Source organism: Piliocolobus tephrosceles, chromosome 4 (assembly GCF_002776525.5).
Source record: "Piliocolobus tephrosceles isolate RC106 chromosome 4, ASM277652v3, whole genome shotgun sequence".
Classification (NCBI taxonomy): domain Eukaryota; kingdom Metazoa; phylum Chordata; class Mammalia; order Primates; family Cercopithecidae; genus Piliocolobus; species Piliocolobus tephrosceles.
Window position 1 is genome coordinate 69,009,504 of NC_045437.1, and position 14,595 is coordinate 69,024,098.

General features: G+C 40.3%; 2 pseudogenes across 1 annotated transcript; both read right to left on the minus strand.

Moving 5' to 3' along the window:
- LOC111541659 lies at positions 1-2,056 on the minus strand (annotated as a pseudogene). Its single transcript, XR_002731339.2, has one exon. The product of XR_002731339.2 is annotated as a negative elongation factor C/D pseudogene (transcript).
- A 9,791-nt stretch (positions 2,057-11,847) lies between these two features.
- Positions 11,848-12,106, minus strand: LOC113225187 (annotated as a pseudogene).
- Between the last annotated feature and the right edge of the window lie 2,489 nt (positions 12,107-14,595).

A 14,595-nucleotide genomic window follows, 5' to 3' on the forward strand; every position in this document is an offset into this window, starting at 1 on the left:
CCAGCGGCCCACAGCTGACGGCCAGATCTGTCCTGAGGCGTCACGCGAGCCCAGTGCCTGCCTTGAAGGAAATGAACACCGAAAACAGGATTTGAGAGCAGTACTGGATTGACAGCAGAGAAGGGACTGTTTGTAAGAGCAGTTTCTCACTGAAGCTGCTACCATTTTCCTTTGTAAAGAAGTCATCCACCTCTTCCCAATGGTGCCCATTTTCAAGAAGCTGCCCGAGCCTCTTAAAACAGCTTCTTGAAAGGGTTTCTCCACAACTGGTTCTGGAATGTTCTGCTTCAGCTCTGGAGGATGCTCTAAATTAGTTCACCATGATGAAGTTAGATTTGCAGTGAGCTATAAACTCCGTCACAGGGTCATGCTCGCCTTCCGTTTTGATGGTACGTGCGATGCTGTCATTCTCCAGGATAGGGAGGAAAAGCTGCAGGAAGTCAGAGGTATAAGGAGGAGCAATGACGTCCAGCACCTCAGTGACAAAATAGTGAATGAGTGAAATGTCAGTGTCCAGCTTCTCCAGACACTTTCGGATGTAACTGACAACAGGAAGTACATAACCTCGACTCAGCAGGTGAACCATCCTGTCCAGCAGTGTCTTCTTCAACTCAAGCTGCTCCATCACGTCCAGCTGGAAGTGCTCAGTCTCAAAAAGCTTAACAAGCAGCTGCAGGACCTGGGGGTGCAGGAGTTGGTGGCAGGTGCTGATCTCATCCAGCAATGCCAGGTGGACGGGGGTATGGTCAGTCTGCAGCTGAAAGTACCTTGGTTCTGATACAGTCCAATCCACCCACCTCAGCACACCCATCGCTACCACTGGAAAGCTAATACACTGATAAAGTGTGCTCAATTCTGCCACTAGTTCAGAGGCCCCTTTGTTCTCGTTGCAACACAAATTGTGAACAGTTTCAACAGCTTTCGACGTTGACTTCAGCTCATCTTTATTGATGCTCACTCGCTTGTTCTTCTTCCAGGTCTCAACCACACTTGCCGCTTATGCCAAGATGTGGATGTATTTGTGCTTGTGGTCCTGGTTGATCCGAGCCCCTGGTTTAAAGAGTGACTGCATGAACAGGTCCAGGAAGGCTGGAACGCGGATGAGTTCAACCAGAGGAGGGTCCATGCTTGTGAACATCTTGAACAGGACGGTGATGTCGGCAGGGTTCAGGGCTCCTTTGGACAGCATGGCCCCAAGAGCCTGGCAGGCCCTGGGGTAGGAGGCAGCTGTGCCCAACGCTAGTGTGATCTGACTGGCGTCGTGACCTTTCTCCTGGGCAAAGCGCTGCACTTCCTGGGTGATCCTGCGCACAGCGGAGCCCCCCTGCTCCTCCTGGGCCAGCACGGACATCATGGCCTGGGCAAACAGGTACGTGTGCTCCCCGTGGCACACCATCTTGGCAAACTCAGGGAGATTTTTTTCAAGGTTTTCTTCTCCTCCATCTAAAATTGTGGCTAGAGAGGTCCGGAGCACTCTCGAGAACACTTCTAGCTGCTGGCATGCTGCGGACACGCTGGTGATCTCCCCCTGGTACCCTGCATCAGAAATAAGCTTAACGGTAAAGTTCAGCATCAAACAGTCTGGATGGGCTTCAGCCAGTTTGTAAAAAAGATCCCGCCACGTGGTGTGTGCAATCATCTGTTCCAGCCACGCTGAGGTCTCTCCTTCTTCAGTAAAAATAGAATCTGCTTTGCGGGGGTCAAAATGTTTGATCAGCAAACTCTTCAAGTGATTTTCCACAGTTTCCTGAACCTGCACTGGCTCAACACCTGTCTGAATGAGCCACTCAGCCAGCAGGTTCACAGTTTGGGCCACAGCGGTGTAGTTTTCAGATAAGAGCTGGATAACATTTTCTGGAGACCCTCCTGCCTGAAAATACCTCTTCAGAGTGTTAAAGATGGAGGGTTCCATGATATAATCCCGGGTGGAAAATTTATGCAGACATTCTTGCTGAACCTCTGCATCATCCTCTCCCTCTCCAGAATCATCCTCCTGCTGGCTGCCGTCAGCCTCGTCTCCCCACTCGGCCGCCTTCCCGTAGTAGTCCTCGTCCATGATCGATAATCAGTTTGTTTACATTAGGTGAAGTGGAAAAGTTAAACTACATTATAAAGTACATTATAGGCTTTTCAAAGGGCAAAAAAGTGTCACCTGAGATGAGGCAATGAAGTGCTCATGGCCATTCATCCCTGTTTTACACCACTAGAAAATTTGGAAAGTGATGGATTTCTCAATAAAATTGCAAGGAACTACAAATAAATATGTTACTGTATTAATGTATTCATGTCTTCCTAAGATAAATGAAACTCCAGATTTTTAGAAATTTTGAATGGGAATAGCAGAGGAAAGAAAACAGAACACTACTGACTCCAGCATTGTCTGAAGCTGAGGGCTGGGCTGTGGGTAAACCACAGATGGTATTACTTTAGCCTGAATAATCCAGACGTTCTGATGTTTTGGCCTTTGTGTCCAAGACTCTTGTAGATTTCTTGTCAGGCCACAATTCTTTGAGTGACAGTAATATTTTCTTAGTAGGCAAAAATCCCTTGAAAGATCAATCCAGGGACATTTATAATAAGATAGGACTTAGAAGGTAGACTTTAAGCTAGGGTTAGAGTTGGGAAGATCAAAACACTTTGTTCTCTTTAGAGTGAGAAATTGGTTTATCCCAGATTTTGAAGGATAATATAATCTATAACCCTCTGGTTATGGGAAAGAAGAGACCTACTTGTGATCATCTTGAGAGCAAGGCAGAGAGAGTCTGGAAGACCTTCTAGGATGTATGTGGACTTGTGAAATGCAGTAGTTACAAATTTTTCTCAGGGTTACATATTTCTTCCATCATTCCTGAATACTCATGCCATCATGAAATTAGAAGAGCTGATCCAATACTATTGATAAGGAAAGAGAATCTCCTTTCTGCAAAGCAAGAGAGGTGGTAGCAGCAATAATCAGATAATGGCCCAAAAGATGGGTTATCATGCACATGGCTTATGTGAGGCTTATGGAAGCCAAAATATTTAATATTTTGAAATAACCAAAATATTTCAGAATATTTAAGAATATTTCAGAAAAACCAAAATATTTCAGAAATGTTTATATGTTGTTTACAGTTCTACCACAACAAAGCCTTCTAGAATGTGAGACAGAATGGTGTGATGATTATTCTTAGTATAATCAGATCAGGTAAGATTTCACAGGTGGTGTTAAGAATTAAGAATTTTTGATTCAAGAGTCTCATTCACCCTCTCTCTTCTTTCTTTGTTAACAGTTCTGTTAGGATCCACCTTTAATTTGTTTTTTCTTTTAGGGCACTCAAAACAACACAAGGATCAAATGCCTTTCTGTTGCCAAAGTTTTCTCCTTATTCGCCAGTTCTTTTTTCATGTCCCAATCATAATATTAATGGTATCATTGATCACTCAAACAACGAACCCTGAAGACTGCCCAGTTGCAGGAGACAATACATCTTTTTATGTTTAAACTCAATCACTTCAAATGTTGATTTTACCTTGTATAATAGAAATTAGTCATAAAGACTGCGGTGGGATGAGATAGCATAGTGGGTAATCTGGCTCAGCTAAGGCTGAGTGGAAGAAACTTGCATTTATTATTTATGATTAACACAGAGTATCCTAGATCATAGCTGTAGACTGAATACAGACATTCAGCTCCCTCCCCCACTGAGCTCTCATAACAACGCAGAGACTGGAAAGAATGTCAGCATATGGGATGGGAGGATGAGAAGACGGGAGCTTCTTGGGCAGATATTACAGAGGAAGCAGTGGATGAGAACATTCAGTGAGAGACCACAATGGAAGCAGAGAGCCTATCTGACTAGTGGAAGAAGAGACTCCAGGCTCAGAACCTTTGGTGCAGAGTAACTACAGCAAACAGACAAAGAAGAGATAGTGAATTTGGAGGTTATGTGCTTCCTTCTGACACATGAAAAAACTTCTAAAGCTTTTTGTGGATGCAAAATGAAATTAAAATCTTTCCCCATTGGTGTGAAAATAAGTTAATTAGCCTTTACAATGGTTTGTTTTTATGTTACTAGTTCCCAGTTGTGGCTATTTCCCTCAGTTTCTCTCTTTGTTTTTTGTTTTGTTGTTGTTGTTGCTGTTGTTTTCCTTCTCTTAGGAAACTTTGGCAGATAATTGGGCACAGAAATTGGTCATTCTTTAAACACTGTAGGTTAGTGATTCTCATAGTCCCTAGACATCAGTATCAGTATTACCCGGCAACTTGTTAGATATGCAAATTCTCAGAGCTTACCTACTGAGTCATGTACTCCCAAGTGACTCAAGGAATCCGTTTAATTAGGCTTTGCAGGTGTTTCTGATGTACACTCAAGTTGAATCACTGCTGAAGCCATAACTATTGGAGACAGTCTTGCGTGGCTTGAAAAATGGAGAGCTCTAATTTTTGATAGGGCTTTGCTTTGTCTTAAGAAAGCATTAATGAGAATTGCTTTGTGTTTGTTTGAAGTTCTGTGTGCTTCTGAAAACTCTAAAGGTTTTCAAGCATTTAATTTTCTCTCTCCCTTTTCTCAAACAAAAAACCCCAAACGAGGAAAATCTCACAGAAATATAAAAATGAGTTGAAATAAATTGTGAGGAATATTCGATATATCAACAATAAAGTATTACTCAACCTCAAAAATTACATCTGTACCATAACTTATAATCTGACTGCATAAAGACTATAAATAAATAGCATACGAAAGTCTATAATAAAGCCGAGAGAAAAATCATCACTGGCTCCGAATTTGATAATGACTTCTTGTTGTATGTATGTAAATATCTTCTGAACAAATTATTATACATTTTCCTATCTCTGGAGAAAATTAATGAATTAGGTTAAACAATTTCTTAAGTTTAATGGAGCTTCTGTTTTCCTTGGCTTATCTATATAAGCACAGGTAAGTTGCTGAACTGAAGCTTAGAGGAAAAAAATTATAGAGAGATTTAGTTCCAAGGTGAATTAATGGACTTTGTTACTATGGCAGAAGGTGAGAGGCAAGGGAAGGCAGGCAGTAAGAGAGTTGTATAACGTGAAGGACTTCGGTGATTCAGAACAAAATTGAAGGGTTTTAAAAATTTGATTGAAATACAATTCGGTAATATTTTTAATCACGAGAAATCCTTGGATAAATATATATGGTTTGATAATTTTGGTTTAAATTAATTATGTTTTTGCTCTGATTTTATCACAATCTTAGAATTAATGTTAGCATATTTTTCTGGTTAATAAAATATTTTAACTTATCAGAGCTTTCTAGATGTCCCCTACTGGATTTGTAGCTCAACTGAATTGAATTATTAAACTAGTATTTTTTAAAACATTTGTTTCTGTAACTTGAGATAGGGCTACAAATAATTATACCGTATAGGTAAAACCACACATACCCTACCTGGAAAAAAATTCAAATTTCATGTCTAACACAATTTTAATGTAAATTTTTATATTTTAGTATAAATTCTCTGTAGTGTGTCAGTTTAAAATGAATTTTAATATACACTCTGTAGTGTGTCAGTTAAAAATGAAATATTAGCCAAGTTAGCTTTATGAACTTGGCTAATATTTCATTTAGAGATAATTAGTGAAAAATCTTTGGATAGTCTCGCAAAATTTTTAACATATCTTTTCTGCATATTTTTACACTTTATAGAGTGGCTATCAAGTAGGAGAAGGAACGGTATATAAAAGTACCCTTAGTTCTGATTAATGCACATGTTCATTTATACAACTTTAAGAAATTAAGTCAGTTTGAGTATTTAGAAAAGTGCATGCAATATAATTAATGTATTTTTGCTTATCAAGGCAAAGAGAGTAATTTTGTCTAAAAGGCAAATTGTAGAGTTTTGCTAGAATATAAAACTGAATTTTAAATACAAATTTAAGGGCATACAATAATTGTAGAATATGTGAGGGAAGTAAACTTCATTTGCTATAGTTTGCAATGCCTGCAAATAATGAGTTTAAATGAGCAATAAAATGTTTATAATTTTTTGGACTAACTTTACTCAATATTAATGAGTTTGGGTATAAATTATAAAATAACTTTTGAGTCTTTTAGTGCAATTTGTTAAATGGATGGTCTAAAAAAGTCACATTAGTATTTGGGTTACCTTTTAGATAAAATGATAAATCAATCTCCATATATTAGTCTTTTTCTTTTTTTGAGACGAAGTCTCGCTCTTGTCCCTCAGGCTGGAGTGCAAATGGCGCAATCTTGGCTCACTGCAATCTCTGCCTCCTGGGTTCCAGCAATTCTTCTGCCTCAGCCTCCTGAGTAGCTGGGATTACAGGCGTCTGGCACCATGCCTGGCTAATTTTTGTATTTTCAGTAGAAATGAAGTCTCACCAGGTTGCCCAGGCTGGTCTCGAACTCCTGACCTCAGATGATCCACCCGCCTCAGCCACCCAAAGCATTGGGATTACAGGTGTGAGCCACCACTCCCAGCCATGTATTAGTTTTGTAGCAAAAATTTAACACTCGTATTCTCCACAGTGTCCTACTGGATTAGATATAGCTGTCCTGGACTAAATTGTTTCTCACCCACAACCATATTGCCATCTGGGAGAAAAGAGATTTATAGTAGTTTACTTTGTATTCCTAGAAATCCTTTCTTTTTTCTTTCTTTCTTTTTTTTTTTTTGAGATGGAGTCTCGCTCTGTCACCCAGGCTGGACTGCAGTTGCCGGATCTCAGCTCACTGCAAGCTCCGCCTCCTGGGTTTTTTATGCCATTCTCCTGCCTCATCCTCCCGAGTAGCTGGGACTACAGGCGCCCGCCACCTTGCCCTGCTAGTTTTTTTGTATTTTTTAGTAGAGACGGGGTTTCACCATGTTAGCCAGGATGGTCTCGATCTTCTGACCTTGTGATCCGCCCGTCTCGGCCTCCCAAAGTGCTGGGATTACAGGCTTGAGCCACCGCGCCCGGACAGAAATCCTTTCAAGAAGTATAAAAATGAATACATCCATATTTAAATGATAAACATTTATCTTTGTGATAAAATAGTTAAGTTTCCATGTTAGTCAGCTTTACCACATGAGTGATGAACCAGCTTTAATTAACAATATAATCATTCTCCTCTGTCACTGTGGGCTGTTCTAAAAAAAAGAAAAAAGTTTACAAAAGCCTTAATTACCTTATGCTATTTGGGGACAATTAAGCAATGAATGGAGTGTTGCATTTAACAGGTTATAGAAAATTTTTCTGTGTCCAGCATATAATTAACTACTAATTTTCAGACTGGTTTGGCACAATATAGATTTTCTGCTATTGAATAGAAACTAAAAAATTAGAAAGTCAGGAATAGGAACAGCTCCAGTCTCCAGCTCCCAGTGCGAGCAACACAGAAGACAGGCGATTTCTGCATTTTCAACTGAGGTACTGGGTACATCTCACTAGGGAGTGCCGGACAATCGGTGCTGGTCAGCTGCTGCAGCCTGACCAGCGAGAGCTGAAGCATGGTGAGGCACTGCCTCACCTGGGAAGCCCAAGGGGGAAGGGAATCCCTTTTCCTAGCCAGGGGAACTGAGACACACAACACCTGGAAAATCGGGTAACTCCCACCCCAATATTGCACTTTACCAAGGGTCTTAGCAAACGGGCACACCAGGAGATTATATCACACACCTGGCGGGGAGGGTCCCATGCCCACAGAGCCTCCCTCATTGCTAGCACAGCAGTCTGCAATCTAACAGCAACACAGCAGCAAGCCTGGGGGATGGGTGCCCACCATTGCTGAGGCTTAAGTAGGTAAACAAAGCCGCTGGGAAGCTCCAACTGCGTGGAGCTCACAGCAGCTCAAAGAGGCCTGCCTGTCTCTGTAGACTCCACCTCTGGGGACAGGGCACAGCTAAACAACAACAACAAAAAAAAAGCAGCAGAAACCCCTGCAGATGCAAACGACCCTGTCTGACAGCTTTGAAGAGAGCAGTGGATCTCCCAACATGGAGGTTGAGATCTGAGAACAGACAGACTGCCTGCTCAAGTGGGTCCCTGATCCCTGAGCAGCCTAACTGGGAGACATCCCCCACTAGGGTCAGACCGACACCCCACACCTCACACGGTGGAGTACACCCCTGAGAGGAAGCTTCCAAAGCAAGAATCAGACAGGTACACTCGCTGTTCAGCAATATTCTATCTTCTGCAACCTCTGCTACTGACACCCAGGCAAACAGGGTCTGGAGTGGACCTCAAGCAATCTCCACAGACCTATAGCTGAGGGTCCTGACTGTTAGAAGTAAACTAACAAACAGGAAGGACACCCACACCAAAACCCCATCAGTACGTCACCATCATCAAAGACCAGAGGCAGATAAAATCACAAAGATGGGGAAAAAGCAGGGCAGAAAAGCTGGAAATTGAAAAAACAAGAGTGCATCTCCCTCCAAAGGAACGCAGCTCATCACCAGCAATGGATAAAAGCTGGTCAGAGAATGACTTTGACGAGATAAGGGAAGAAGCCTTCCGTCCATCAAACTTCTCAGAGCTAAAGGAGGAATTATGTACCCAGTGCAAAGAAACTAAAAATCTTGAAAAAAGAGTGGAAGAATTGATAACTAGAATAATTAATGCAGAGAAGGCCATAAACGAACTGACAGAGATGAAAATCATGACACGAGAAATACGTGACAAATGCACAAGCTTCAGTAACCGACTCGATCAACTGGAAGAAAGAGTATCAGCGATTGAGGATCAAATCAATGAAATGAAGCGAGAAGAGAAACCAAAAGAAAAAAGAAGAAAAAGAAATGAACAAAGCCTGCAAGAAGTATGGGATTATGTCAAAAGACCAAATCTACGTCTGATTGGGGTGCTTGAAAGTGAGGGGGAAAATGGAAACAAGTTGGAAAACACTTTTCAGGATATCATCCAGGAGAACTTCCCCAACCTAGCAGGCCAGGCCAACATTCAAATTCAGGAAATACAGGGAACGCCACAAAGATACTCCTCCAGAAGAGCAACTCCAAGACACATAATTGCCAGATTCACCAAAGTTGAAATGAAGGAAAAAATCTTAAGGGCAGCCAGAGAGAAAGGTCAGGTTACCCACAAAGGGAAGCCCATCAGACTAACAGTAGATCTCTTGGCAGAAACTCTACAAGCCAGAAGAGAGTGGGGGCCAATAGTCAACATTCTTAAAGAAAAGAATTTTAAACCCAGAATTTCATATCCAGCCAAACTAAGTTTCATAAGTGAAGGAGAAATAAAATCCTTTAAGCATAAGCAAATGCTTAGAGATTTTGTCACCACCAGGCCTGCCTTGCAAGAGACCCTGAAGGAAGCACTAAACATGGAAAGGAACAACAGGTAACAGCCATTGCAAAAACATGCCAAAATGTAAAGACCATCGAGGCTAGGAAGAAACTGCATCAAATAACGAGCAAAATAACCAGTTAATATCATCATGGCAGGATCAAGTTCACACATAACAATATTAACTTTAAAGGTAAATGGACTAAATGCTCCAATTAAAAGACACAGACTGGCAAACTGGATAAAGAGTCAAGACCCATCAGTCTGCTGTATTCAGGAGACCCATCTCACATGCAGAGACATACATAGGCTCAAAATAAAGGGATGGAGGAATATCTACCAAGGAAATGGAGAACAAAAAAAGCAGGGGTTGCAATTCTAGTCTCTCATAAAACAGACTTTAAACCATCAAAGATCAAAAGAAACAAAGAAGGCCATTACATAATGGTAAAGGGATCAATTCAACAGGAAGAGCTAACTATCCTAAATATATATGCACCCAATACAGGAGCACCCAGATTCATAAAGCAAGTCCTTAGAGACTTACAGAGAGACTTAGACTCCCATACAATAATGGGAGACTTCAACACCCCACTGTCAACATTAGACAGATCAATGAGACAGAAAGTTAACAAAGATATCCAGAAATTGAACTCATCTCTGCAGAAAGCAGACCTAATAGACATCTACAGAACTCTCCACCCCAAATAAACAGAATATACATTCTTCTCAGCACCACATCACACTTATTTCAAAATTGACCACATAATTGGAAGTAAAGCACTCCTCAGCAAATATAAAAGAACAGAAATTATAACAAAGTGTCTCTCAGACCACAGTGCAATCAAACTAGAACTCAGGACTAAGAAACTCAATCAAAACCGCTCAACTACATGGAAACTGAATAACCTGCTCCTGAATGACTACTGGGTACATAACGAAATGGAGGCAGAAATAAGGATGTTCTTTGAAACCAATGAGAACAAAGATAAAACATACCAGAATCTCTGGGACACATTTAAACAGTGTGTAGAGGGAAATTTATAGCACTAAATGCCCACAAGAGAAAGCAGGAAAGATCTAAAATTGACACTCTAGCATCACAATTAAAAGAACAAGAGAAGCAAGAGCAAACACATTCAAAAGCTAGTAGAAGGCAAGAAATAACTAAGAGCAGAGCAGAACTGAAGGAGATAGAGATACAAAAAACCCTCCAAAAAATCAATGAATCCAGCAGTTGGTTTTTGAAAAGATTAACAAAATGGATAGAATGCTATCAAGACTAATAAAGAAGAAAAGAAAGAAGAATCAAATAGAGGCAAGAAAAAATGATAAAGGGGATATCACCATTGACTCCACAGAAATACAAGCTACCATCAGAGAATACTGTAAACACCTCTATGCAAATAAACTAGAAAATCTAGAAGAAATGGATAATTTCCTGGACACTTACACTCTCCCAAGACTAAACCAAGAAGAGGGCTGAATCCCTGAATAGATCAATAGCAGGCTCAGAAATTGAGGCAATAATTAATAGCCTACCAACCAAAAAAGGTCCAGGACCAGATGGATTCAGAGCTCAATTCTACAAGAGGTACAAGGAGGAGCTGGTACCATTCCTTCTGAAACTATTCCAATCATTAGAAAAAGAGGGAATCCTCCCCAACCATTTTATGAGGCCAACATCATCCTGATACCAAAGCCTGGCACAGACACAACAATAAAAGAGAATTTTAGACCAATATCCCTGATGAACATCGATGCAAAAATCTTCAATAAAATACTGGCAAACCAGATCCAGCAGCACATCAAAAAGCTTATCCACCATGATCAAGTGGGCTTCATCCCTGGGATGCAAGGCTGGTTCAACATACACAAATCAATAAATGTAATCCAGCATATCAACAGAACCAAAGACAACAACAACATGATTATCTCAATAGATGCAGCAAAGGCCTTTGACAAAATTCAACAGCCCTTCCTGCTAAAAACGCTCAATAAATTCGGTATTGATGGAATGTATATCAAAATAATAAGAGCTATTTATGACCCACAGCCAATATCATACTGAATGGGGAAAAACTGGAAAAATTCCCTTTGAAAACTGCCACAGACAGGGATGGGATTGCATTGGAAGTTTTACCTGACGTAAATGACGAGTTGATGGGTGCTGACGAGTTGATGGATGCTGACAAGTTGATGGGTGCAGCACACCAACATCGCACAAGTATACATATGTAACAAACCTGCACGTTATGCACATGTACCCTAGAACTTAAAGTATAATAATAATAAAATTAAATTAAAAAAATTAGAAAGTCAGAAAATTATTTCCCAGGTTCTGAAAGATATCAACAAAGATATTTTTTAATTGGCTATGTATGATTATTGATTTGCAATTTAATATACCATGTCTATGAGAATTCTTTGTAATACTTCTGCAGTGTAATTTGCTACATAATGAAAATTCATTTTTTGTAATAAATAGTTTCCAGAAGTCATCTTATCTTTCTTGTTCCCAGCAAGTAGCTCTATTTCTTGGGCACATTGAGGAATCAAAATCTAATGTAATTCTTCTAAATAGAATAGAGAACACCTAGAGTCACTGCTCCTATGACAGATCTTTGGATAACAACTCTCATGTGCATAAGACATTTTCTCATCTCTTCTGTACTTCAACTTGTAAAGAACTTTGGACATTATAGTCAGAAAGTCTGCTATTCCTACAAAGACAAAAGGGGAGACCTCTAAATTCCCTGAGTAGTGGGGATAATTAGCTTTCATACTCATCTGCTGAACCCTGATTATCAGAAGACATTTTTGTCTCTTTGGCATGCCCCATCATCTGCTCTCTGTCTCCAAGAAAACTGTAGATCAGAGCAGGCATTGTAAGGCAGGGACAGTTCCTGAAATTTCCAATTAACTGATAATGGGAAAGCTCAGAAACACAAACTCTGGGGAGTGGCTGCCTGGTATTGCTAATACCCCTGCTGGAAACAGAGGCACCTGGGCTACAAACAAACTTAAGACTTTGGAATAAGGTGCATTTACTTAATTCTGCTTTTCACATGGGAGATCCCAATTTCCCTTGTGGCTATGAGCCTCGGTACTGAACTCCAGGGCCCAAATTCAAGGCGAGGGTGTTTCAGGTGTACCATGACAAGCTAGGATGGAGGAGACAGAGGTTGGTTATCAGGAACCCAGATTCTTGCCCTTTAGAAAGATGTGCTGTTGCAGAGAGGAACCAACTACAACTGGGATCCTGGACTGACATAGGGAGTGGGTAGTCCATCCAGGGTTACCTGATTGATAGCAGGTCCTTCACATCTGCAGCCCCCACCTGTGACACTCTTTTTGATACCACGTTCCCCAAATTTAACCCTCAAATCCAAAATAGTAAAACTATTGAGATTTTATGAACACAATATCTTTGGGTTTCTCAGATGGCTGCTGGGAAACTCCAAAGATCCTCCTCCTAGTTCTTAACAAGAAGATATATTAGAAATAAAGATAATGTTTTGCATTCTCCAGATATTTGCTCAAAACTATGCTCAATACAGTGGAAGCTGCTCTGTTTTTCAAGGCCATAATCTGAGAAAATAGCAATAAAATCATCTTAAATTAATTAAATGCAATAATTATGTATGATTGCTGTGGCTATGTTACAATAATTGTGCACTTCTCAGGTTGGGTTGAGGCATATTTATGTACAAGTACAAAGACTGGTGCAATAAATGTCAACCAACTGATTTAAAAAAGTAAACTTATCAGTTGGTGACATAATAATATCTACTTTATGGGGAAAATTAAAGGCCCTGGAGAGGTATCAGGATACACTAATCGTTCTTAATGTGTTCTGTCTTTAATGGTAATCACTGATTAAATTTTCATTAGATGAGTATGTATTACGCGTCAACAGAGAATGCCACTATCCCCCATTGTGATGTTGTTCGCTATGACAAAAAATTAACCAAATTTTACAGTTTTATTATCAACATCTCCCCATACCCCCACTGCTTTTTTTTTTTTTTAGTTGGAATGTCGCTCTGTTGCCCAGGCTGGAGTGCAGTGGTGTGATCTCAGCTCACTGCAAACTCTGCCCCTTGGGTTCAAGCTGTCCTCCTACCTCAGCCTCCCGAGTAGCTATATTCAGCTGCCCGCCACCACGCATGGCTAATTTTTGTATTTTCAGTAGTGACAGGGTTTCACCATGTTAGCCAGGCTGGTCTCAAACTCCGGACCTCAAGTGATCTGCCTGCCTCAGCCTCCTAAAGTGTTGGGATTACAGACATGAGCTAATGTGCCCAGCCCTCCTTTCCCTTTAAGCATACCTAAAAGCCTCTTTACAAAGGGCCAATCAGAATTTGAGTCATCTGGAAGAAATACCAAAAGAGTTCCAGTAAAAACTGTAGCAGACACTGTTGATACTATCGATACCATAGGAAATTGACTCTTGGATGTAGGCCTCCAAGAACAGGCTGACCTTGTCCCCACAAACAATATTCCAACTATACCAAGTAAATGAGTCAGGATTTCCAAGTGACTCACAATGTAGAAGCAGATGAATTCATGAAAGTAGACTGCTTCACTCAAGACCAGCATGACAAGAGGTTGTCATTTAGGATTAAAGGGCCTCAATAAAGTAATTTAATTGAGGTTAGTTTAATTTTCTACTTTAATGAACATGAGAGAAACCCATTTTCTTTCTTCTTTATCTTTAACCCTCAATTAAATTTACAATTATTAAATTTGTAAAAACTAAATAAAACACTCTGAATTCTTAGTGTTGAGGAAAAAAATACCTTGTAGAAATTCTTAATATAAAAACAAAGTGAATAAATTGCCAAGAAAAACATACAAATAATTATTTTGTAAAGAATCGTGACATGCAATATTTGGTTTTTGTCTATGAACATATCTTAATTAGCAATATTAGTTAAATCTTACACAAAGTTTCTTTAATAAAAACATTTATTTTTTGTAACTATGTAGTTATTTGTATTGGTTCAATAAGAATCTGTCCTCCTTTCTACCTGAATATATTACTAATTAGAAAAATCTTTTTTTTTTTGAGATTGAGTCTTGCTCTGTTGCCCAGGCTGGAGTGCAATGGCGTGATCTTGGCTCACTGCAACCTCCCACTCTTGGGCTCAAGCAATTCTCCCACCTCAGCCTCCCAGGTAGCTGGGATTACAGGCACCCACCATCACGCTAGGCTAATTTTTGTAGAGACAGGGTATCACCATGTTGGCCAGGCTGGTCTTAAACTCCTGACCTCAGGTGATCTGCCCGCATTGGCCTTTCAAAGTGCTGGGATTACAGGT